This window comes from Lagenorhynchus albirostris, chromosome 3 (assembly GCF_949774975.1).
Source record: "Lagenorhynchus albirostris chromosome 3, mLagAlb1.1, whole genome shotgun sequence".
Taxonomy (NCBI): Eukaryota; Metazoa; Chordata; class Mammalia; order Artiodactyla; family Delphinidae; genus Lagenorhynchus; species Lagenorhynchus albirostris.
The window spans coordinates 107,264,251-107,291,618 of record NC_083097.1 but is presented as its reverse complement, the minus strand read 5'-3'; the positions used below and the strand labels follow the sequence as shown (position 1 = coordinate 107,291,618).

At 40.6% G+C, this 27,368-nt stretch overlaps 1 pseudogene; it reads left to right on the top strand.

The window, feature by feature from the left end:
• Positions 1-9,125: 9,125 nt before the first annotated feature.
• Positions 9,126-14,172, top strand: LOC132517893 (NADH-ubiquinone oxidoreductase chain 5-like; annotated as a pseudogene).
• The last annotated feature ends 13,196 nt before the right edge of the window (positions 14,173-27,368 follow it).

The window sequence follows — 27,368 nt, the reverse complement described above, 5'->3', positions numbered from 1 at the left end:
CTTCTAACCATTCTAGAAGAGTAGTAAACATTTCTCTTTTAGATTAAACCAAATAATGTGTTTCTGAAACAATGTACTTCTCAGTAACAGGGATGTCTATAGGTCATGGGAAATGGGAAATCTGGGTTATCTTACCTGGAAAGAATTTGTATGAACACGAAATGGGAAGAAAGTGGTCCATGATTGACCATGGCAAAACAATTTTTATCTGTGGTCATTTGATGAGAAATGAAGCTGAACCTTTCTTAGACCTAGTAACTATTGCACTGAACCATTTGAGTGAGAGCTAAAAATACAAACCCTGGGTGTGGTGGAAGGCTCCCTGCTTCTAACTGTACTGGAGAAGAACAAAAATAACAGCATTATAATTATAAATTCTCAGCACAAGGCATAGTGAGAGAGCTTCTATGATTTTCCTGAAACAATCTCTTATTGCTGGCTACAAGGGCTGGTGCAGCTGACAATCAGCAACAGAGTTGAATATTGTGGGATGTTAAATTACAGTGTAGAACAATGATATTGAATGAGGGGGAGGGAATTGAGGATGGATATAAATGAATGCGAGATCTCAGCCCTTACAACTTCACTGGGGCACTTCTGCTTCCAGCTATGGTGGAATTTAACAGACCATTTATCCTGTGGAGAATACTTAGAAAGCCAATTACTAAATTCCTCTAAAATACAAAATCATCTGTTTGAAGGTATAGGAGTGCTCCCAGGCAACCAGACGATGGGAAACAAGATAATAAAGTGAAAAGAAGTGTGGATAGGTGGGCTGAACTCCACTTTCCACTCAAGGTATTTGACAATTCTTTGCTGTGACATATTGGGGGTGGGGGAGGGAGGGAAACTAGGTGGAGACCTACAGACAAGAAGTAGAGACACTGAGGACTGGTTCAAGATGGCGGAGTAGAAGGATGTGCTTTCACTCCCTCTTGCAAGAGCACCAGAATCACAACTAACTGCTGAACAATCATCAACAGGAAGACACTGGAACTCGCCAGAAAAGATACCTTACATCCAAAGACAAAGAAGAAGCCACAATGAGACAGTAGGAGGGGCACAATCACAATAAAATCAAATCCCATAACTGCTGGGTGGGTGACTCACAGACTGGAGAACACTTATACCACAGAAGTCCACCCACTGGAGTGAAGGTTCTGAGCCCCTCGTCAGGCTTCCCAACCTGGGGGTCCGGCAACAGAAGGAGGAATTCCTAGAGAATCATACTTTGAAGGCTAGTGGGATTTGATTGCAGGAATTCGACAGGACTGGGGGAAACAGAGACTCTACTCTAGGAGGGCACACACAAAGTAGTGTGTGCATTGGGACCCAGGGGAAGGAGCAGTGACCCCACAGGAGACTGAACCAGACCTATCTGCTAGTGTTGGAGGGTCTCCTGAAGAGGTGGGGGGTGGCTATATCTCACCGTGAGGACAAGGACACTGGCAGCAGAAGTTCTGGGAAGTACTCCTTGGTGTGAACCCTCCCAGAGTCCACCATTAGCCCAGCCAAAGAGCCCGGGTAAGCCCCAGTGTTGGGTGGCCTCAGGCCAAACAACCAACAGGGAGGGAACACAGCCCCCTCCCCCATCAGCAGACAAGTGGATTAAAGTTTTACTGAGCTCTACCCACCATAGCAACAGCAAACTCTACCCACCACCAGTCCCTCCCATCAGGAAGCTTGCACAAGCCTCTTAGATAGCCTTATCCACCAGAAGGCAGACAGCAGAAGCAAGAAGAACTACAATCCTGCAGCCTGTGGAACAAAAACCACATTCACAGAAAGACAGACAAGATGAAAAGGCTGAGGGCTACGTACCAGATGAAGGAACAAGACAAAACCCCAGAAAAACAACTAAATGAAGTGGAGATAGGGAACCTTCAGAAAAAGAATTCAGAATAATGATAGTGAAGATGATCCAGGACCTCGGAAAAGAATGGAGGCAAAGATCGAGAAGATGCAAGAAATGTTTAAAAAAGAACAAGAAGAATTAAAGAACAGAGATGAACAATTCAATAACTGAACTGAAAAATACACTAGAAGGAATCAATAGCAGAATAACTGAGACAGAAGAATGGATAAGTGACCTGGAAGACAGAATGGTGGAATTCATTGCTGTGGAACAGAATAAAGAAAAAGGAATGAAAAGAAATGAAGACAGCCTGAGAGACCTCTGGGACAACATTAAATGCAGCAACATTCACATTATAGGGGTTCCAGAAGGAAAAGAGAGAAACGACCCAAGAAAATATATGAAGAGATTATAGTCGAAAACTTCCCTAACATGGGAAAGGAAATAGCCACCTAAGTCCAGGAAGTGCAGAGTTCCACACAGGATACCCAAGGAGAAACAAACCAAGACACATAGTAATCAAATTGGCAAAAATTAAAGAAAAATAAAAATTATTGAAAACAGCAAGGGAAAAATGACAAATAACATACAAGGGAACTCCCATAAGGTTAACAGCTGATGTCTCAGCAGAAACTCTACAAGCCAGAAGGGCAAGGATGTCCACTCTCACCACTATTATTCAACATAGTTTTGGAAGTCCTAGCCACAAAAATCAGAGAAGAAAAAGAAATAACAGGAATACAAATTGGAAAAGAAGAAGTAAAACTGTCACTGTTTGCAGATGACATGATACTATACATAGAGAATCCTAAAGATGCCACCAGAAAACTACTAGAGCTAATCAATGAATTTGGTAAAGTTGCAGGATACAAAATTAATGCACAGAAATCTCTTGCATTCCTATACACTAATGATGAAAATCTGAAAGAGAAATTAAGGAAACACTCCCATTTACCACTGCAACAAAAAGAATAAAATACCTAGGAATAAACCTACCTAGGGAGACAAAAGACCTGTATGCAGAAAACTATAAGACACTGATGAAAGAAATTAAAGATGATACTAACAGATGGAGAGATATACCATGTTCTTGGACAGGAAGAATCAATATTGTGAAAATGACTATACTACCCAAAGCAATCTACAGATTCAATGCAATCCCTATCAAATTACCAATGGCATTTTTTACGGAACTAGAACAAAAAATCTTAAAATTTGTATGGAGACACAAAAGACCCCAAATAGCCAAAGCAGTCTTGAGGGAACAAAATGGAGCTGGAGGAATCAGACTCCCTGACTTCAGACTATACTACAAAACTACAGTAATCAAGACAATATGGTACCAGCACAAAAACAGAAATACAGATCAATGGAAAAGGATAGAAAGCCCAGAGATAAACCCACACAGCTGTGGTCAACTAATCTATGACAAAGGAGGCAAGGATATACAATGGAGAAAAGACAGTCTTTTCAATAAGTGGTGATGGGAAAACTGGACAGCTACATGTAAAAGAATGAAATTAGAACACTCCCTAACACCATACATAAAAATAAACTCAAAATGGATTGAAGACCTAAATGTAAGACTAGACACTATAAAACTCTTAGAGGAAAACATAGGAAGAACACTCTTTGACATAAATCATAACAAGATCTTTTTTGATCCACCTCCTAGAGTAATGGAAATTAAAAAAAAAATAAACAAATGGGACCTAATGAAATTTAAAAGCTTTTGCAAAGCAAAGGAAACTGCAAACAAGATGAAAAGACAACCCTCAGAACAGGAAAAAATATTTTCAAAGGAATCAATGGACAAAGGATTAATCTCCAAAATATATAAACAGCTCATGCAGCTCAATATGAAAAAGACAAACAACTCAATACAAAAATGGGCAGAAGACCTAAATAGATATTTCTCAAAAGAAGACATACAGATGGCCAAGAAGCACATGAAAAGCTGTTCAACATCACTAATTATTAGAGAAATGCAAATCAAAACTACAATGAGGTATCACCTCACACCAGTTAGAATGGGCATCATCAGAAAATCTACAAATAACAAATGCTGGAGAGGGTGTGCAGAAAAGGGAACTCTTGCACTGTTGGTGGGAATGTAAATTGATACAGCCACTATGGAGAACAGTATGGAGGTTCCTTAAAAAACTAAAAATAGAATTACCATATAACCCAGCAATCCCACTATTAGTCATATACCCAGAGAAAATCATAATTCCAAAAGACACATGCACCCCAGTGTTCACTGCAGCACTATTTACAATAGCCAGGACATGGAAGCAACCTGAATGCCCATCGACAGATGAATGGATAAAAAAGATGTGGTACATATATACAATGGAATATTACTCAGCCATATAAAGGAATGATATTGAGTCACTTGTAGAGACGTGGATGGATCTAGAGACTGTCATACAGAGTGAAGTCAGTCAGAAAGAAAAAAACAAATATCATATATTAATGCATATATGTGGAACCTAGAAAAATGGTACAGATGAACCAGTTTGCAGGGCAGAATTTGAGACACAGATGTACAAAACAAACGTATGGACACCAAGGGGGGAAAGTGGCAGAAGGGCGGGGAGGTGGTGGTGGTGTGATGACTTGGGAGATTGGGATTGACATATATACACTAATATGTATAAAGTGAATAGCTAATAAGAACCTGCTGTATAAAAAAATAAATAAAATAAAAAATAATTTAAAAAAAGAAGTAGAGACACCAGCAGGGCTTTTGGCAACTGCATAGTTCCAGAGAGACAAAAAACTAGATTTGGGACAACAAAGATCCTGAAGAAAAGAGAGGCAGGGAGATGAGAGCCCTGCCCTTGAAGAGGTGTCTCCTCAAGTCATTTGCACAGAGATAGAGACTAACAAACCACATTGGAAAGCCACTGCAAAGGAGAATAGACTTTTAAGGACTCTCACAGTGTGGAGGATACAAAAAATTAGGGTAAATGCCCACCTAAGAGGCACTACAGAGTTTCACCTGGATTCCAGACTTAATTGCAACCCCACTAAATAACAGCTGTACTGCACTGAGATAATTAGGATCAATCACCCAGTCCACATACGTACATATCCAACAAAGATCATGTATCTGAATTTAAAAATAACCCCTGCAAACTAAGAAAAGAAGAGAGAGACAATGCAAAAACAGTAGGATTGGAGACTTGATCAGACATAGACAAGACTATCAGAGTGGGAATACCCATATTGTAAAAATGTGTTATTTATTAGCTATCATGGAAATGCAAATTTAAATTACAAGAAGATGCTGTACACACTCACTCGAATGGCTAGAAAATGAAAAGTGCAGGCTATACTAAATATTAGCAAGAATGGGATGCTACAGAAACTTTCCTATAAGTTTTCCTTTGCCTGTAGAATTGCAAATTAGTTACAGAAGTCATATTGTTTGACCAAGTGATTCTATTTTTCCGTACATATCTAACAGTAAGCTGCACATATATTAACCAAAACACATGCACGGATAGTCATAGAAGCATTATTAGCAACAATAATTTTGGAAACAATCCAAGCATCTTCAAATAATAGATTGTCTAAATAAATTGTGGTGTATTTCTGAAATAAAATACTACACAGTGTAAATTCTCAACTGGCAGTGATTTTGGTCCCCAGGGGCATTTGGCACTATCTGGAAGACATTTTAGTTGTCACATCTGGCAGGAGTGCTAATGGCATTTAGTGGGTAGAATCCAGAACACTGCTAAACATCCTGCTTTATACAGGGAAGCTCCCACCGCAAAGAATTATCTAGTCCAAAATGTTTGTAGTGCTGAGGTTGAGGAACCCTGTGTATTAGTTTTCTATAAAACTACAGATTACTACAAACTAACACAAACTTGGTGGTTGAAAACAACACAAAGTTATTACCATACAGTTTCGCAGATCAGAAGTCCGGCATGGGATCCATGAGCTGAAATCGAGGTGTTGGCAGGGCTGTATTCCTTCCTGGAAGCTCTAAGGGAAAATCCGTTTACTTGTCCTTTCCAGCTTCTAGACGACATCCACTTTTAATTGTTACATTTCATACTTTATCCTGGACCACCTCCTTCATCTTAAAAGGAGAAAAGCCAGCCCAGTCCTTCTCAGATCACTCTCTCTGTCTCTTCTACTTTTAAGAGCTCTCTCGACTACCTTGAGTTCACCTGGATAGTCCAGAATACTCTCCCTATATTAAGGTCAGCTGATTAGCAACCTCAATTCCATATGCAAATCAATTCTCCTTTGCCGAGTATTGCAACATTCACAGGTTCTAGGTGTTAGGATTGTTGACATCTTTGGGGGCCATTATTCTGCCTACCTCCTCCTGCTACACAGCAATGAAACTTTGTACTGTTGCTACACAGAACGGCATGCATGGATCTCACATACATGATGGTGAATAGCTGACACAGATGAGTATATAATTTACAGTTTTGTTTATATAAGGTTAAAAAATGGGCCAAGTTAATCCTAGTTTTAGTTTGATGGAAATTGAATAGTGATTTCCTGATTCAGCAGGTAGAGTCCCAAGCATAGCACAGGTGGTGGAGCTAGCAGTGTTAGCAAAAGCTGCCTAGTTATGAGAAGGCTTCCTGCTCCCACACTTGACAGGTTAGGACTCAGATAGCAGCTTCCTTGTTAGCCTATTCTGTGGGTAGTTTTGGGGGATTTTCTAGAAGCTTACCCTAGTCTCCATTTCTTCAGCCTTCCCAAACATTCTGGAAGTGATTTAATCCTCTAAAATGAATCCTTTTCTGCTTAAAGTAGCTTGAGTGGATTAGATTCTCTGTAACTGAAAATTCACCAATATTATAAGGCATTAGCAATAGCTAGTAAAAGCTCTTTGTCAGTTGGTATGCAGCATTGCCCTAATACTTTATAAAGATTATCCCATTTAATCCTAACAATCGTTAGGTATTACTGTCATCTATCATAAGTGGTACAACTGAGAATCAACGTGGTTAGGTTACTTATCCGGAGCTGGTGATGGTGGTATCAAGACGGAAACCCAAAGCCCTGGTGACCATGTGCCCCTCCTTGTATTTGGCTGTTCAGTTTCACTACCTTTTAGAGTAGAAACAGCCAATATATTGACTTCACATAAATTCTTCCAGTAAAGGTTTAAAGAGCTCAAAGAAGCATTTAGAGCTTGATTTGCCCTCACCCCTTCAATTTATGAGCTACGTGGTGTATCTGTCAGAACACTTGGTTGTAAACAGTGGAATCTGTTCTGGCTAGTTTAATCAGAAAAGTGATGTATTTGAGAATATCAGGTGGTTAATAGATTCACTGGGATACTTTGAGAAAAAAAAAAGGAATAGACTCAAAAGTGAGCTTCTAGCAGTAATACTCCAAATTGTGACACAGAACCAGACTATTGAGGAAACTGTACTCACTGCCTCTGTTGGGTGCCAAATACCACAAGTTCAACGTGACTGGCACTGCGGCCAGTGCTGACTGTACTTCTGCGGCAGGAACCCAGTCTTGCAACAACTGGGAAGCTAATGCTCTCCCTGCTCCCACCTCCTGCATCTAGTTGCTCCCGTTACTCATGTCTGACTGGAAGGCCCAACAGGTGTGTCTGACTGCAGTGTTCTGATCATGTACCTTCATCCTATCTGCAACGGAGGCTGACAATTTACTTCTGATTTCCACACTGGAGAGGTGATGATCATACTGCAGACATTTCCCCCTGAAGAGGAAGGGCATAGAAAACTGATGGGGGATGAAGAATGTAATAGATGTCCCACAAACTGGGTTGAAGTTTAGCCCCTACTCTATTTTCTACCCACATACTGAAAGAGTTAAGGTTTTACTAGTCCTGAGTGTTTTCCATCATTAGTTAGAGCTAGATACCATAGCCTCATGTATTTTGAGAGGCTGTCGTTGGCTCTGCTCTAAAACAAACTGCTAGTTCAGAAGAAAAATCTTTCTTTAATGAAAGATTACGGCAGAGAATATTCACTTCACCAATTATCCATCTCACTAATGAATAAAACAAATGTCATTAGCATGCTGCTGATTTCTCGGCTGTGCATTTTTATTTTATTTTATTATTTTTTTAATAGATCTTTATTGGAGTATAATTGCTTCACAATACCGTGTTAGTTTCTGTTGCACAACTAAGTGAATCTGCACACACATGTCCCCCGTAATTTTATTTTTGAGCCTACAGAGGCTCCTGTGTGTTTTGTGTTCGTAATGGAATTTTTAATACACAGATGTTAGAGTAATCTCACAAAAATAATAGAAGAATTATGAATCGGACATATAAATTTTAATCACCATCCCTTTTAATTAGGCTCATTTTCTTCTGAACACTTGATTTTCTGTAATGATTTCACTTCACTAATACTTCATAGATCTTTAAAAGGTCACTGTTAATAACCTTAGTGTGTATTTAGGATTTCAAAGTTCCACTTACTAGATGTACAGAGATGAATTGAGTATATCTTTCCATCAGTCAAAACTCAATTCCTTTCTCAGAGCTTCCACAGTTGGTGACTCTCCTCTGCCTTCCCTGCTGCCACTGGCTTGAAATAGATATAGTTAATACACATCCCCTCTTCAGGGAGGAACAAGGAATGCACATTTTTCTGAGAGTTAAAAATGATTTGTATTTTTCTGTATTTCTTAGAATTTTTATATGTTAATCTCTTGTCTAGATGATATCAATTAGCTGTATGGCCTTATTAACATAAGCATTTTAAGGCTTCCTTCAAATGCAATGATAGTTCTTTATTTCCATTGTTTATTAAGAACTATAAGCCTGCTTTATGCTAAGAAAGAGTAAGAAAGGTAAGTAATTAATTTAAACAAATATATATAGGTCTTCCTGTGAAGATCTTTGTCAGATAAGTAGCAGATATTGAGAATATAGAGAGGGCTGTTAAAGAGACCATTTAACTCAAGGTACCTGTAATTAGACAAGAAAGACAGACACATGAAGATAACCACATAAATGGAATATTAAGCTGTTACCTAACTCAAGTCCGTGTGCCCGAGGCACAGTGAGGCCAAACAACACCAAAACGTCAGAGTTTGGAGCAGAGAAATGTTTATGACAGGGCCATGCAAGGTGGCTCAGGCCTTAAAAACCCAAACTCCCCCAAAGCTTTCAGCAAAGCCCTTTTATAGGAAAGGTAAGGGAGGGGCGTGGTTAGTTGTTGCAAACTTCTGGGTGTCAGATCCATTTTGTTTTTCTTCAGTTCAGGTCACAATGTTCCTGTAAATCTCCACCAAACAAATGTTATTCTCTGTTTTGACACGAAAGGGCAAGGTCCCAAGGCTCCAGGTCCAGACTCTGGCTAAGAGGAGGGGGTCCCTGGGCTGGTCCATTACCCTGCCCGGGAGTGTTCGTCCAGCACCCAGCCTGGGTCCTCCCACCCCCAGGACCAGGTCCCCAGACCCCACCCAGCCGTCATCACTGAGGGAGCCAGGTGCCCGGGACCCAGCCGGCCCTCAGGCTCCTCAGGCCGCCCAAACGGGGCCGGGTCCCGAGGACTGCGACCCATGGAGACTGCCGCGGCCATTAGGTCTCGGAGGCGGCGATGGGGGAGAGGCTCACTGCCGCTTCAAGGCCTGCGCCGGGTCAGTGGGCAGCCGCGGCGAGGGCTCTGGAGCCCTGCGGGACACAGCCCTCAGCCTGCGCCCGGCCCCCAAGCTCACGCACCAGCCCAAGGCGGAAGGGCCTGGAGGACCCCAGGCAGAAGGCGGAGATCTGCCTCTCACAGTGCTCTCTGCCCCGGGGACCACAGCCTGGCTGTGGGCGGAGTGGGGTCTCTAACCTCCGCGCTAACGGTCTCCCGTTAGCGGCTGTGTACCCGCCCCGCCCCTATTACAAAGCTACTTTGTGAGCTAGATATTAACATTCCCTGTTACAAAAGCCTCACCCATCCTCTGTCCCCCCTGCCCAACTCCAGTTACATCACCTCTCTTTTTCCCTTTTAACCGAATTCTTGTGAGAGCTGCTGTCTCAAATTTTTCATCTTCTACGTTATCTAAAACTGTTTACATGTGAATTCTGTCAGCCTCTTACCCTCTTGGTCACTGAAACATCTCTCACCAGGGTCACCAGGGCCCTCTCTTTCTCCACCCCTGAGCAGAATTTAACACCGCTGACCACTCTGTTCTTGCTAAAAAACGCTTGCCACTTGATTTCTGTGACACCACTCTCCTCACTTCCTTTCTTTATCTTTAGACATTTCATTTGGTCCTTCTTTGCAAACTCTTCTTTTTATGTCTGTCTTTCCAGGTTGCCGCTTCTTGGGAGTTCGTCCTCATTCTCCTCTCACTCTGTACATATTCTGGGACGTTTCAACCATACCTACTGCTTAAATGATGATTTACACACCAAAGATTCTCAAAGCTCCAAATGTATCTTCATATCTATGTCCTGAAAGCCACACTCACTCTCCAGCTGCTGTGGGCATGGTATCTGGATTTAGAAGCACCCTGGCACGTCACCCTCCCACAATGTTCATAAGTGATCTCATGTTTTAGAACAGTGATTTCCAAACTTTTGGTCTCAGTATTAACAACTATTAAGCCTCCACAGAGATTTCATTACTGTGCCTTATTGCTATACATTTTTGTCACATAGCCTTTGAAAACTTTAAAAATTATTCACTTATCAAAACATAATAAACTCATTACACATGAACTTATATAACATTTTAATGAAAAATAACTATGTGTGGAAAGCAAAAGGCTTAGTGAGAAGAGTAGCGTTGTTTTAAATTTTTGCAACTGTCTATAATGTATGACCAAACACAAGACAGGTGGAGTCTCATATCTGCTTCTGTATTCGAGCTGGAAACTTCTTTGTATAACTAAGAGTAAGTGAGAATTAAAAAGGCAAATGACATATAAATAATACATATGACACCGACTACGTACAAAACCTTAACCTCCTCCAATGCTAAAATTTATTATCCCCACGATTATACTAATAACCCTGGCTTGATTATCAGAAAACAACATAATTTGAATTAACACCACAACCCATAGCTTGCTCATTAGTCTCACAAGCCTGCTTCTTCTTAATCAGTTCAATGATAATAGCCTTAATTTCTCATTAACATTCTTTTCCAACTCTCTATCTGCACCACTACTGACAACATGACTCCTACCTCTGATATTATTAGCCAGTGAATCTCACCTACCCAAAGAATCACTGACCTGAAAAAACCTATACATCACTATACTAATCATACTACAAACATTTTTAATCGTAACTTTTACCGCCACAGAACTAATTCTGTTTTACATTACATTCGAGGCCACACTAGTTCCTATACCTATTATAACTTGATGAGGCAACCAAACAGAACGCCTCAATGCAGGACTCTATTTTTTATTCTACACACTAGTTGGATCACTCCCACTGCTAGTGGCATTAGTGTAGATCCAAAACACCACGGGCTCTCTGAATTTCCTAGTACTTCAATATTGAGTCCAAGTATTACCCAACTCCTGATCCAATGTCTTTATATGACTAGCCTGCATAATAGCCTTTATAGTAAAAATACCCCTCTATGACCTCCGCCTTTGACTACCGAAAGCACACATAGAAACTCCCATCGCAGGCTCTATAGTCCTTGCAGCCGTATTACTAAAACTCAGGGGCTACGGCATACTATGAATTACAGCGATACTCAACCCCCTGACAGAATTCATAGCCTACCCTTTTCTTACGCTCTCTTTATGAGGGAAAATCATAACCAGTTCAATCTGTCTGCGCCAAACAGACCTAAAATCACTTATCGCATACTCTTCCGTCAGCCACATAACACTTGTTATTGCAGCTACCCTCATCCAAACTCCTTGAAGTTACATAGGAGCTACCTCTTTAATAGTCGCCCATTGCCTCACATCATCTATATTATTCTGCCTGGCAAACTCAAACTACGAGCGAGTCCATAGCCGAACTATAATTCTAGCCCGAAGCCTACAAACCCCCCTTCCCGTAATAGCCACTTGATGACTACTGGCAAACCTGACACATTTAGCCCTGCCCCCAACTATCAATCTAATTGGAGAACTGTTCGTAGTTATATCAACCTTCTCATGATTAAATCTCACCATTATCTTAATAGGAACTAACATTGTAATTACAGCCCTATACTCTACATACTTATTCATCTCAACACAACGTGGTAAATACATACACCATATCAGTAATATTACACCCTCCTTCATGTGAGAAACTACCCTTATGGTCCTCCACATTCTACCCCTCCTACTACTGTCACTAAACGGCAGAATCATCCTGGGCCTCTTGTATTGTAAATATAGTTTACAAAAACCCACTAGACTGTGAATCTAGTAACAGAAGACTTAAGACTTCTTAAAGTATTGCAAGAACTGCTAATTCATGCCCTCATGCTTAACAGTATGGCTTTTGCAGACTTTTAAAGGATAGTAGTTATCCATTGATCTTAGGAGCCAAAAAATTGGTGCAACTCCAAATAAAAGTAATAAACTTATTTTCCTCTTTTGCCCTGCTCACACTACTGATACGAATCATCCCAATTATAATAACGAACACAAATTTCTACAAAAGTGATACACATCCATCATATGTAAAAAATACTGTCTCATGTGCTTTTATTACCAGCCTAGTTCCAACAATAACATTCCTCCACACAGGCCAAGAAATGATCATCTCAAACTGACATTGAATCACTATTCAAACCCTTAAATTAACACTTAGCTTCAAAATAGATTATTTCTCAATAATATTCGTACCGGTAGCAGTATTTATTACATGATCCATTATGGAGTTCTCAATATGGTACCTACAGTTAGATCCTTACATTAACCAATTCTTCAAGTACCTACTGCTCTTCCTCATCACCATGTTAATTCTTGTAACTACCAACAACCTCTTCCAACTTTTCATTGGGTGAGAAGGGGCTGGAATTATATCCTTCCTGCTCATTTTGACGGTGATATGGACAAGCAGAGGCAAACACAGCTGCCCTCCAAGCAATTTTATATGACCAACCGCATTGGAGTTATCAGGTTCGTCATATCCATAGCATGGTTTCTGTTCAACACAAACACATGAGACCTGCAACCAATTTTTATACTCGACCTAAATTCCTCAAACCTCCCCCTTACAGGACTTGTACTAGCCACAGCCGGAAAATCAGCTCAATTTGGACTTCACCTCTGACCCCCGTCAGCAATGAAGGGCCCCACCCCTGAGTCAGCCCTACTCCACTCAAGCACAATAGTTGTAGCAGGGGTCTTCCTACTTATCTGATTTTATCCCCTAACAGAAAACAAAAAACTTATTCAAACAGTAGCATTATGCTTAGGAGCCCTCACCACCCTATTCACAGCTATATGGGCTCTCACCCAAAATGATATTAAAACAATCATCGCTTTCTCCACCTCAAGCCGATTAGGCCTAATAATGGTAACGATCGGCATCAGCCAATGCTATCTAGCATTCTTATACATCTGCACACATGCTTTTTTTTAAGGCCATACTATTCATATGCTCCAGATCCATTATCCACAGCTTGAACAACGAATAAGATATTCAAAAAATAGGAGGCTTATTCAAGGCTTTACCCTTCACCACAACAGCCCTTGTTATCTGGCGTCTAGCATTGACAGGAATGCACTTCCTCACCGGTTTCTATTCTAAAGACTTAATCATTGAAGCCGCCAGCACATCTTATACCAACGCCTAAGTCCTGTTAATAACCCTAATTGCCACTTCCCTCATAGCTGTCTATAGCACCCGCATCATCCTCTTTGCACTACTAGGAAAACCTCGCTTCTCCCCCCAACCCCCATCAATGAAAACAACCCCCTTTTAATTAACTCCATTAAACGCCTACTAATTGGAAGTGTCTTTGCCGAGTTCATTATTTCCAACAATATCCCCCCAGGAACAGTCCCCCTAATAACTACACCTTTATACCTAAAACTAACTGCCCTTACAGGAACTACTCTAGGCTTTGTATTAGCACTCGAAATTAACCTCAACACACAGAACCTAAAATAAGTCTACCCCTCAAATTCCGTTAAATTCTCTAGTCTCCTAGGATATTTCCCCATCAAGCACCATCTAGCTCCTTACCTAAACCTATTAATAAGCCAAAAATCAGCATCCTCTCTTTTAGACTTAATTTGACTAGAAAACATTCTGCCAAAAACCACATCAGCTAAAACTCTCCACACTAATCTCAAGCCCAAGAGGCCTTATCAAGCTATACTTCCTATCATTCCTCATTCCTCTCACCCTTAGCATGCTTTTATTTAATTACCACGAGTAATCGCCATAGTAACCACAACACCAATAAACAGCGACCAGCCAGTAACAATCACCAACCAAGTACCATAACTATATAATGCCGCAACCCCTATAGCCTCCTCACTACAAAAACTAGAATCACCAGTATCATAAATAACTCAGTCTCCCAACCCACTGAACTCAAACACAACTTCCACCTCCTCATCCTTTAAAATACCATTAAAAACTCTATTATCAACCCTGAAAGAAATGCCCCCAAAACAACCTTATTAGAAACCCAAACCTCAGGATACTGCCCAGTAGCCATAGCAGTTGTATAACCAAACGCAACTAACATTCCCCCTAAGTAAATCAAAAACACTATCAAACCTAAAAATGAACCACCAAAGTTCAACACGATCCCGCACCCAATACCACCACTCACAATCAACCCAAAGCCCCCATAAATAGGCAAAGGTTTTGAAGAAACCCCCACAAAGCTGATCACAAAAATAACACTTAAAATAAATACATGTCTTCATTATTCTCACATGAGTTCCAACCATGACCAGTGACATGAAAAATCATCACTGTCATTCAACTATAGGAACATCAATGACCAACATCTGAAAAACTCACCCTCTAGTAAAAATCATCAACAATACATTTATTGACCTCCCAACCCCATCAAACATCTCATCATGATGGAACTTGGCTCTTTACTAGGCATCTGCCTGATTCTACAAATCCTAACAGGCCTATTCCTAGCAATACACTACACACCAGACACAACAACTGCCTTCTCATCAGTAGCACACATCTGTCGAGACATTAACTACGGGTGAATCATTTGATACATGCATGCAAACGGAGCTTCCATGTTCTTTATCTGTCTTTACATTCACGTAGGAGGTGGCCTATATTATAGATTCTATGCCTTTCAAGAAACATGAAATGTTGGAATTATTCTACTGCTTACAGTCATAGCCACTGCATTCATAGGCTATGCACTACCATGAGGATAAATATCATTCTGAGGAGCAACAATTATTACAAACCTACTCTCAGCAATCCCATACATCGGCACCACTCTTGTCAAATGGATCTGAGGCAGCTTTTCTGTAGACAAAGCAACACTCACATGATTCTTCGCTTTTCATTTCATTCTTCCCTTCATCATTACAGCACTAGTAGCTGTCCACCTACTATTCCTTCATGAAGCAGGATCCAACAACCCCACAGGAATCCCATCTGACACAGACAAAATCCCATTCCACCCCTATGACACAATCAAAGACATCCTAGACACTCTACTACTAATCCTAGCCTCACTAATACTAGTCCTACTTTCACCCAACTTGCTAGGAGATCCTGACATATGGGTGTTTTTTACCTCGCTGAACCCCTGAAATGGTTTCAGGGACCTCCAGGGGTCCTCAGATCACATTTCAGAACCACTGGTAAAAAGTTCTAAATAGCTGGGTTGACCCACATTAATCATTTCAGCTCGGTAGCTGTGACAGAGTATCAAAATGAATACCTAGTGCTGATAAAAGTACAGTGAAATGAGTGAGCCTGGGCCCAAATTGGGTAAGGAAGGAAAATAAGCCAAAGAGAAAACTGTCAGTCTGGCCAAGCCAGATTGGGGGTAACATATACATATGAGAGGGTCTTGAGGACCATGCTGAGATGGAAGGATCATTACTTAATGATGTCTATGAAGGCATTGCTGAGATGGAGGGACAATGCCACAGCCAGGATAGCTATCAAGACACAAGAGCCTGCACTAATTTGAGGTAAGGGGTCAAGACACATTGTGGACAGTAGCAAGAGGAGTCAAGAACAAGAAATGAGGATAAAGTACAGGAAGAATGGGGGCCATCCAGGAAGTTACCTTTCTGAAAAAGGGGTAAGCATCAATTTTCACTGTATTCAACAAGGACCCAGCATCTTACACATGATGTATCACATTAAATGCTAAGGAAATAGCAGCATCTCAGGAGTTGGGTACCACAATGGCAAAAATCGTTCAACCAGTAAGATGGTGCAGTTTTCTTCAGTAATCTCACGAATGTAGAAACACTGGACAACTCCAATTCAGGATTTTCTGTGGTACTTTTTCCTGACGCTTCCAACAAGATGACTCCAAAGGAAAGGTTTGCATTTGTTCCAGTTTGTCTAAATTATCCCGGGAGCAGAGCCACCACAAATGGCAAATCCAGTTATGCATTGTACAAAGATCCAGGCCATGAGGCAAGAGGCAGTTGAAGTTCTGTTCTTGCTCTGTTTGCCAAGTTATATACCGGAGTGGTTGTTGTTGCTCAGAGTGGCTTTTCTAATTCCATAGCTGAAGGGCATCATCTTTCTAATTTGCAACAATGTGTCACATGGGCAAGCTGTGGTCCTGCATGAGAGAAATGTTTTCAAAGTTGAAAACCATGATGGAGTTTCAGTGGTCAATGCCATCTTTTTTCCCTGTAGGAAAAACGCCCCCAAACAAAGTTACCATGGCAGAAAAATCAAATTCTTGTGTTTAAAAAAAAGCATGAGGAGTTGGTGATAGAAGTAAACCATTAGCTAGAATCTAATTGTTGTCTCATAATTTGTAATTTATACCTGGATATGCACAGTTAAGAGATCATCTAAGTAGAAATTCAGAAGGTCTGATACCTTTAGTGGAGTTTGAAGTGATGTGGTAAGTGGTAAGACAACTATGAAATCTTGATGACCAGCCTGCTCCATCATTTGCCTAATGTTTCTATCTGCAAATCCCTTGAGCTCAGCTAGGGTAAGTGAGAGGCCAGTTTCAGATACAAGAGTGTGTAGAATCTATGCATAGAAAATAATTTACACAAAGCTGTTACTGTGGCAGCTGAGGTATGAAGATGAACAAGGAGTGCTTACCATCAATTGAGTAATCTAACTTTTTCCCCAGAATTATCATGCAAATCAATAAGAATTCTTGCTCATTTTTCATGTGTAGTGGACAGTCTTTTATGTCTTTATTTATGTATGTATTTATGTCTGTAGTCCATTCCTTCTTTGGGAAGTAGACTGAAGATTACTCTTTTCCTAATCTGTTTAACTTTGGAGAAATTATGAGACCCAGTCCACTCCCCACCAACACAGAGGTAGATCCATCCATGCTACCAATCAGACTCTCTATCCTTGGAATTCAGTTGTTACATAGAAACACTCAGATGTGGAAGGAAATTGGACGGCAGTTGTCTGATTACAATGCCCTATAATAAATCTGAAAAACCCTGCTGTTAACATACCTGAAACTGGGAGAGGACCTTCAAGATGGCAGAGGAGTAAGACGTGGAGATCACCTTCCTCCCCACAAATACATCAAGAATACATACATGTGGAACAACAACTACAGAACACCTACTGAACACTGGCAGAAGAACTCAGACTTCCCCAAAGGCAAGAAACTCCCCATGTACTTGGGTAGGGCAAAAGAAAAATCAGAGGCAAAAGAATAGGGATGGGACCTACACCTCTGGGAGGGAGCTGTGAAGGAGAAAAAATTTCCACGCACCAGGAAGTCCCTTCACTGGTGGAGACAGGGGGTGGTGGAGCGGGGAAGCTTCAGAGCTACGGAGGAGAGCGCAGCAACAGGGGTGCAGAGGGCAAAGTGGAGAGATTCCCGCACAGAGGATCAGTGCCAACCAGCACTCACCAGCCTGAGAGGCTTCTCTACTCACCTGCTGGGGTGGGTGGGGGCTGGGAGCTGAGGCACGGGCTTCGGAGGTCAGATCCCAGGGAGAGGATGGGGGTTGGCTGTGTGAACACAGCCGGAAGGGGGCTAGTACACCACAGCTAGGCAGGAGGGAGTCCAGGAAAATGTCTGGAACTGCCTAAGAGTCAAGAGACCATTGTTCTGGGGTGCACGAGAAGAGGGGATTCAGAGTACCGCCTAAACGAGCTCCAGAGATGGGCGTGAGCTGCAGCTATCAGAGTGGACACCGGAGACGGGCATGAGATGCTAAGGCTGCTGCTGCAGCCACCAAGAAGTCTGTGTGCCAGCACAGGTCACTCTCCACACTTACCCTCCCGGAGCCTATGCAGCCCATCACTGCTAGAGTCCCGTGATCCAGGAACAACTTCTCCGGGACAACACACAGTGCTCCTCAGGCTGTTGCAATGTCACACTGGCCTCTGCCACCACAGGCTCGCCCCGCATTCCATACCCCTCCCTCCCCACAGCCTAAGTGAGCCAGAGCCCCCTAACCAGCTACTCCTTTAATTCTCTCCTGTCTGGGCAAAGAACAGATGCCAGAGGGCAACCTACATGCAGAGGTGGGGCCACATCCAAAGACAAAGCCCAGGAGCTGTGCAAACAAAGAAGAGAAAGGGAAAATTCTCCATGCAGCCTCGGGAGCAGTAGATTAAATCTCCACAATCAACTTGATGTACCGTGAATCTGTGGAATACCTGAATAGGCAATGAATCATCCAAAAATTGAGGCGGTGGACTTTGGGAGCAACTGTAGACCTGGGGTTTGCTGTATGCGACTGACTAGTTTCTGATTTTTATGTTTATCTCAATATAGTTTTTAGTGCTTGTTATCACTGTTGGATTTGTTTATTGGTTTGCTTGCTCTCTTCTTTTTTTATTAATTTATTTTAATAATTTCTTTTTGATTTTAATAACTTTATTTTCTTTTTTTTTCTCCTTTTCTTCTGAGCCATGTGGCTGACAGGGTTGTGGTGCTCTGACCAGGTGTCAGGCCTGAGCCTTGGAGGTGAGAGAGTCAAGATCAGGACATTGGACCACCAGAGACTTCCTGACCCCATGTGATATCAATCAGTGAGAGCTCTCCCAGAGATCTCTGTCTCAATGCTAAGACACAGTTGACTCAATGACCAGCAAGCTACAGTGCTGGACACCCCATGTCAAACAACTAGCAAGATAGGAGCACCACCCAATGCATTAGCAGAGAGGCTGCCTAAGATCATAATAAGTTCACAGACATCCCAAAACACACCACGGGACACGGTCCTACCCACCAGAAAGACAAGATCCAGCCTTATACACCAGAACACAGGCACTAGTCCCCTCTGCCAGGAAGGTGACAAAACCCACTGAACCAACCTTAGCCACTAGGGGCAGACACCAAAAACAACGGGAACTACAAACCCACAGCCTGAAAAAAGGAGACCGCAAACACAGTAAGTTAACCAAAGGAGAAGACAGAGAAATACACAACAGATGAAGAAGCAAAGTAAAACCACCAGACCAAACAAATGAAGAGGAAATAGGCAGTCTACCTGAAAAAGATTTCAGAGTAATGATAGTAAAGATGATCCAAAATCTTGGAAATAGAATGGAGAAAATACAAGAAACGTTTAACAAGGACCTAGAAGAAGTAAAGAGCAAACAATGATGAACAACACAGTAAATGAAATTAAAAATTCTCTAGAAGGAATCAATAGCAGAATAACTGAGGAAGAAGAAAGGATAAGTGACCTGGAAGATAAAATAGTGGAAATAACTACCGCAGAGGAGAATAAACAAACAAACAATAAAAGAGGGCTTCCCTGGTGATGCAGTGGTTGAGAGTCCACCTGCCGATGCAGGGGACATGGGATCGTGCCCAGGTCTGGGAAGATCCCACATGCCGCGGAGCGGCTGGGCCTGTGAGCCATGGCCGCTGAGCCTGCGCGTCCGGAGCCTGTGCCCCGCGGCGGGAGGGGCCACAACAGTGAGAGGCCCACATATGGGAAAAAAAAAAAAAAAAAAAGAAAATAATTGAGGACAGTCTCACAGACCTCTGGGACAACATTAAATGCAACAACATTCGAATTATAGGGGTCCCAGAAGAAGAAGAGAAAAGGAAAGTGACTGAGAAAATATTTGAAGAGATTATAGTTGAAAACTTCCCTAATATGGGAAAGGAAATAGTCAATCAAGTCCAGGCAGCACAGAGAGTCCCATACAGGATAAATCCAAGGAGAAACATGCCAAGACACAGATTAATCAAACTTTCAAAAATTAAATACAAAGAAAAAATATTAAAAGCAGCAAGGGAAAAGCAACAAATAACACACAAGGGAATCCCCATAAGGTTAACAGATGACCTTTCCACAGGAACTCTACAAGCCGGAAGGGAGTGGCAGGACATATTTAAAGTGATGAAGGAGAAAAACCTGCAACCAAGATTACTCTACCCAGCAAGGATCTCATTCAGATTTGATGGAGAAGTCAAAAGCTTTTCAGATAAGCAAAAGCTAAGAGAATTCAGCACCACCAAACCAGCTTTACCACAAATGCTAAAGGAACTTCTCTAGGCAGGAAACACAAGGGAAGGAAAAGACCTACAATAACAAACCCAAAACAATTAAGAAAATGGTAATAGGAATATACATATCGCTTCTTACTTTAAATGTAAATGGATTAAATTATCCCACCAGAAGACATAGACTGGCTGAATTGATACAAAAACAAGACCTATATATATGCTGTTTACAAGAGACCCACTTCATACCTAGGGACATATATACTGAAAGTGTGGGGATGGAAAAATATATTCCATGCAAATGAAAATCAAAAGAAAGCTGGAGTAGCAATTCTCATATCAGATAAAATAGACTTCAAAGTAAAGACTATTACAAGAGACAAAGTAGGACACTACATAATGACCAAGGGATCAATTCAAGAAGAAGATATAACAATTGTAAATAGTTATGCACCTAAAATAGGAGCACCTCAATATATAAGTCAAATGCTAACAGCCATAAAAGGGGAAATCGACAGTAACAAAATCATAGTAGGGGATTTTAACACCCCACTTTTACCAATGGACAGATTATCCAAAATGAAAATAAATAAGGAAACACAAGCTTTAAATGACACAATAAACAAGATGGACTTCATTGATATTTATAGGACATTCCATCCAAAAACAACAGAATACGCTTTCTTCTCAAGTGCTCATGGAACATTCTCCAGGATAGATCATATCTTGGGTCACAAATCAAACCTTGCTAAATTTAAGAAAATTGAAATTGTATCAAGTAACTTTTCTGACCACAACGCTATGAGACTCAATATCAATTACAGGAAAAAGAAACTGTAAAAAATGCAAACAGATGGAGGCTAAACAATACACTACTAAATTACCAAGAGATCACTGAAGAAGAAAAAGAGGGAAAACAAAAAGGAAATCAAAAAATACCTAGAAACAAATGACAATGAAAACCAGACGACCCAACACCTATGGGATGCAGCAAAAGCAGTTCTAACAAGAAAGTTTAGAGCAATAAAATCCTACCTCAAGAAACAAGAAACATCTCAAATAAACAATCTAACCTTACATCTAAAGGAACTAGAGAAAGAAGAACAAAAAAACCCCAAAGTTAGCAGAAGGAAAGAAATCATAAAGCTCAGATCAGAAATAAATGAAATAGAAACAAAGAAAACAATAACAAAGATCAATAAAACTAAAAGCTGGTTCTTTGAGAAGATAAACAAAATTGATAAACCACTAGCCAGACTCATCAAGGAAAAAAGGGAGAAGACTCAAATCAATAGAAGTAGAAATGAAAAAGGAGAGGTAACAACTGACACTGCAAATACAAAGGATCAGGAGAGATTACTGCAAGCAACTATATGCCAATAAAGTGGACAACCACGAAGAAATGGACAAATTCTTAGAAAAGCACAACCTTCACAGACTGAACCAGGAAGAAATAGAAAATATAAACAGGCCAATCACAAGCACTGAAATTGAGACTGTGATTAAAAATCTTCCAACAAACAAAACCAGGACCACATAGATTCACAGGCTAATTCTATCAAACATTTAGAAAGAGCTAACACCTTTCTCAAACTCTTCCAAAATATAGCAGAGGGAGGAACTCTCCCAAACTCATTCTATGAGGCCACCATCACCCTGATACCAAATGCAGACAAAGATGTCACAAAGGAAGAAAACTACAGGCCAATATCACTGATGAACATAGACGCAAAAATCCTCAACAAAATACTAGCAAACAGAATCCTACAGCACATTAAAAGGATCATACAACATGATCAAATGGGGTTTATCCCAGGAATGCAGGATTCTTCAGTATACACAAATAAATCAATGTGATAAACCATATTAACAAATTGAAGGGGAAAAACCATATGATCATCTCAACAGATGCAGAAAAAGCTTTGGACAAAATTCAACACCCATTTATGATAAAAACCCTCCAGAAAGTAGGCATAGAGGGAACTTGCCTCAAAATAATAAAGGCCATGTATGACAAACCCACAGCCAACATCATTCTCAGTGGTGGAAAACTGAAACCATTTTCACTAAGATCAGGAAAAAGAGAAACTTGCCTGCTCTCACCACTATTATTCAGCATAGTTTTGGAGCTTTTAGCCACAGCAATCACAGAAGAAAAGAAATAAAAGTAATCCAAATAAGAAAAGAAGAAGTAAAGCTGTCACTGTTTGCAGATGACATGGGACTATACATAGAGAATCCTAAAAATGCTACCAGAAATCTACTAGAGCTAATCAATGAATTAGGTAAAGTACCAGGATACACAATTAATGCACAGAAATCTCTTGCATTCCTATACAGTAATGATGAAAAATCTGAAAGAAAAATTAAGGAAACACTCTCATTTACCACTGCAACAAAAATTATAAAATACCTAGGAATAAATCTACCTAAGGAGACAGAAGACCTGTATGCAGAAAACTATAAGATGCTGATGAAAGAAATCAAAGATGATACAAAGAGATGGAGAGATATACCATGTTCTTGGATTGGAAGAATCAACATTGTGAAAATGACTGTACTACCCAAAGCAATCTACAGATTCAATGCAATCTCTATGAAACTACCAATGGCATTTTTTCACAGAACTGGAACAAAAAATTTCACAATTTGTTTGGAAAGACAAATACCTCAAATAGCCAAACCAATCATTTGAATGAAAAACAGAGCTAGAGGAATCAGGCTTCCTGACTTCAGACTATACTGCAAAGCTACAGTAATCAAGACAGTATGGTACTGGCACAAAAACAGCAATATAGTTCAATGGAACAGAATAGAAAACCCAGAGATAAACCCACACACATACGTTCACCGTATCTTTTTTTTGTGTGTGTGGTACGCGGGCCTCTCACTGTTGTGGCCTCTCCTGCTGCAGAGCACAGGCTCCAACACGCAGGCCCAGTGGCCATGGCTCACGGGCCTAGCCGCTCCGCGGCACATGGGATCCTCCCAGACCGGGGCACGAACCCGCGTCCCCTGCATTGGCAGGTGGACTCTCAACCACGGCGCCACCAGGGAAGCCCAGTCACCATATCTTTGATAAAGGAGGCAAGAATATACAATGGAGGAAAAACAGCCTCTCAATAAGTGGTGCTGGGAAAACTGGACAGCTACACGTAAAAGAATGAAATTAGAACACTCCTTAACACTATACACAAAAATAAACTCAAAATGGATCAAAGACCTAAATGTAAGACCAGACACTATAAAATTCTTAGAGGAAAACATAGGCAGAACACTGTATGACATAAATTACAGCAAGATACTTTTTGACCCCCCTCCTAGAGAAATGGAAATAAAAACAAAAATAAAAAATGGGACCTAATGAAACTTAAAAGCTTTTGCACAGTAAAGGAAACTATAAGCAAGACGAAAAGACATCCCTTAGAGTGGGAGAAAATATTTGTAAATGAAGCAACTGACAAAGGATTAATCTCTAAAATATACAAGCAGCTCATGCAGCTCAATATCAAGGAAACAAACAACCCAATCCAAAAATGGGCAGAAGACCTAAATAGACATTTCTCCAAAGAAGATATACAGATTGCCAACAAACACATGAAAAGATGCTCAATATCACTAATCACTAGAGAAATGCAAATCAAAACTACAGTGAGGTCCACCTCACATTGGTCAGAATGGCCATCATCAAAAAATCTGCAAACAATCAGTGCTGGAGAGGGTGTGGTGAAAAGGGAAACTTCTTGCTCTGTTGGTGGGAACGTAAAATGATACAGCCACTATGGAGAACTGTATGGAGGTTCATTAAAAAACTAAAAATAGAACTACCATGCAACCCAGTAATCCCACTATTGGGCATATACCCTGAGAAAACCATAATTCAAAAAGAGTCATGTACCACAATATTCTTTGAAGCACTATTTACAATAACCAGGACATGGAAGCAACCTACGTGTCCATTGACAGATGAATGGATAAAGATGTGGCACATATATACAATGGAATATTACTCAGCCATAAAAGGAAATGAAATTGAGTTATTGTAGTGAGGTGGATGGATCTAGTGTCTGTCATACAGAGTGAAGTAAGTCAGAAAGAGAAAAAGAAATGCCATATGCTAACACATGTATATGAAATCTAAAAAAAAAAAAATCGTTCTGATGAGCCTAGGGGCAGGACAGGAATAAAGATAGACATAGAGAATGGACCTGAGGACACTGGGAACAGGGAGGGTAAGCTGGGATGAAGTGAGAGAGTGGAGTTTACATATATACACTCCAAAATGTAAAATAGATAGCTAGTGAAAGCAGCCGCATAGCACAAGGAGATCAAATCTGTGCTTTGTGACCACCTAGAGAGGTGGGATAGGGAAGGTGGGAGGGAGATGCAAGAGGGAGGAGATATGGTGATATATGTATACATATAGCTGATTCACTTTGTTATACAGCAGAAACTAACACACATTGTAAAGCAATTATACTCCAAAAAAGATGTTAATAAATCAGTCAATCAATCAATCAAATAAAATCACAGTGTAAAAAATTTTTAAAAAATACTTAAAAAAATAAAATAAAACACCTGAAACTTCTGATTTTGGTCTTGTCTAAGATTTAGGTTTTCAACTTTTCCTTTGATTTTGTGAGCTACACAGTTTTCTTCTGATATATTCTTTTTCCCCCCTTAAGTTAAGCATAATTAGTATCTGTCGACTGCAACCAAAGAAATCTGACAAAATTAGATACAAAAATTGTGTTCTAGGCAATAGACCATCAAAAAAATTTGAGTTACCTGGATTTAACTTTTTGAGGAGATGGAGTAATATAGGAAGACTCCTGGATGAGAAGTTAACTGCTCATGGTCTATCTTTACAAGAGTACTAATCAAGTCTACTCACCGGGATTCATGTGCCCACTGATGATGAAACTCTCTGGCATTGGAAGTTAGTCCAAAAGGCTAATTTAAAGGGGCTAAGGGATGCCAGACAGTGGGGTGAAATATTTGATCCTGATGGTATTGGGTAAGTTAAAGCCAGAAAAACTAGCTCACATTGTGAAATGATCACTTAAGATATAAGATAAAACTATTAGCCTTCCTGTGATAGTGCTAAAAAACATACCTTATTGATTGTAGCAGTTGGTCAGAGATCACTGAAAATTAAACTGGGAGATTGATTTTTTTGAGTTGCTGAGTTACAGCAGCCTTTGGATGAATAACCTTGCCAAGTCTTTTAAGTGAAAGTTAGAGCCTTGATCAAATAAGAGTGAGATTTTTATAACTGAAATCAATAAAATCTGAGAGGATTTTGAAAGCTTTGAGAACTCTGAACTAATGAATCCATCTGAAGTAATTTTCATTGCTCCTCTCTTGGATGAGTATGATGTGTCTCCTTCGAAAGAGAAAGCTGGAACTTCCACTAGTGCCTTATTGGTTCTCAGTAAGCAGGATTTTAACAATCTCAATATTGCTTAGGTGATACAATGAAAAATCAGAGTAAAAATGTTTGCAAGAATTCGTGAATTTAAAGTGTCTGGGGAAATGGATATTTTGAGTGCTTAACCCAGGATGGTTAAACACAATTTTCAATTGGGCTAAATCTTTTCTGTACCCAACATGATAGCTCCATTTAGATCTAAACATTTTCTAGGTTCTTTAGTACAACTTAGACTGAATGAACAAAGACCTTAAATGGCATAATAGGAGTAGAAAAATCTTGGTGTAATTTGGAAGATAGACTTGAAAGTATTTGGGAGACAAAAATGCTAGATTGTATATCCCATGCTTTCAAAAAACCCTACCTCACTCTAAGGCTCCCAAACTTTTCCTTCACACTTGTGATGAAGAATAGATTGATGGGAGAGCACTAGAATCTTTAAAACAACTTTACTGGCTGTTCATTCTAGGCCAGGAATTCTAGTGGAAACGGCCATTGAATGGGACAAAACTGGACTCTATGATTTTAGTAAAAATGGGAGGAACCTGGTGAGCAGAACCTACATAGCAGAAAATGGAGCAGAAGTGTAGGAAGAGTTAACGTCTCAGGGGCTGATTGGACACTCAGAATTCTCTAGGATGGTTAAATAATTATAGAGGTCTACCAAAATTGATTAGCAAGTCAACTAGGTCTTACTTAAATTGTAAAAACTCCAAATTCCAAATCTGATGAACAGATGCCTGATCTGAGTCACAACAGTAGAAAGTCCCAACCTCTAACTAGGTCTCATGCCTGAGTCAGATCACGACTTAGAGCACTTTGGATAAAGAAGGGGTCAGGTACCATTAGGGAGAGTGTTATGAATTTGTCAAATTTATACTTAAGTGGAGCACAGGGTGACAAATGGTGAGAGCCTGAACTTCAACAATGGACCACAAGGGACATTGAAGTAGAGAAGATTATTAGTCACAGGTCCTGAAGGAAGTACACGACACACCTGGGGGGGCAAATGGGGAGGTCAAGGCAGAGTGCAGACAGAGAGAGGCAGGACCTGGGGCACATGTCTTTATTAGGGTCTGTGGGTGGAGTGGTTTGGTGTTCTCCAGCTCAGGGCAGATTTGTCAATTCAATCTGTAAGAGGAGGGATTTGGTAAGCTCCACTGTGGGGTCTTACCTAAGGGGCACACAAGAGGAAGGCACTGAGAAGCAAGAGAGAATATTGATCACAAGGGCTGTAGGAGGAATCATATCAGGAACTTACAGTAGCCTGTGACTCTGTGGGCTACTATCTAGGGCTTGTGCCTGCTTGAAGGGGCTAGTGTCAGTTTAAGGTCACTGCAGGCCATTTGGCCAAACAAAATGGAGGCTGAGACAGCAATACCATGGAGTATTACCTAAACTCTTGACAGAGAGACACTGTGATAATACATGTGTCTACCTTCATTCAACTGTTTCCTAAAGGAACTCTTGAATAAGGAAGGGCTGTAAGATACTGGCTGAGAACTGACATTAATTTCTGGAGGTCCAGGATTCCAGTTCAGCCCAATAGTTATAATGGGTATTA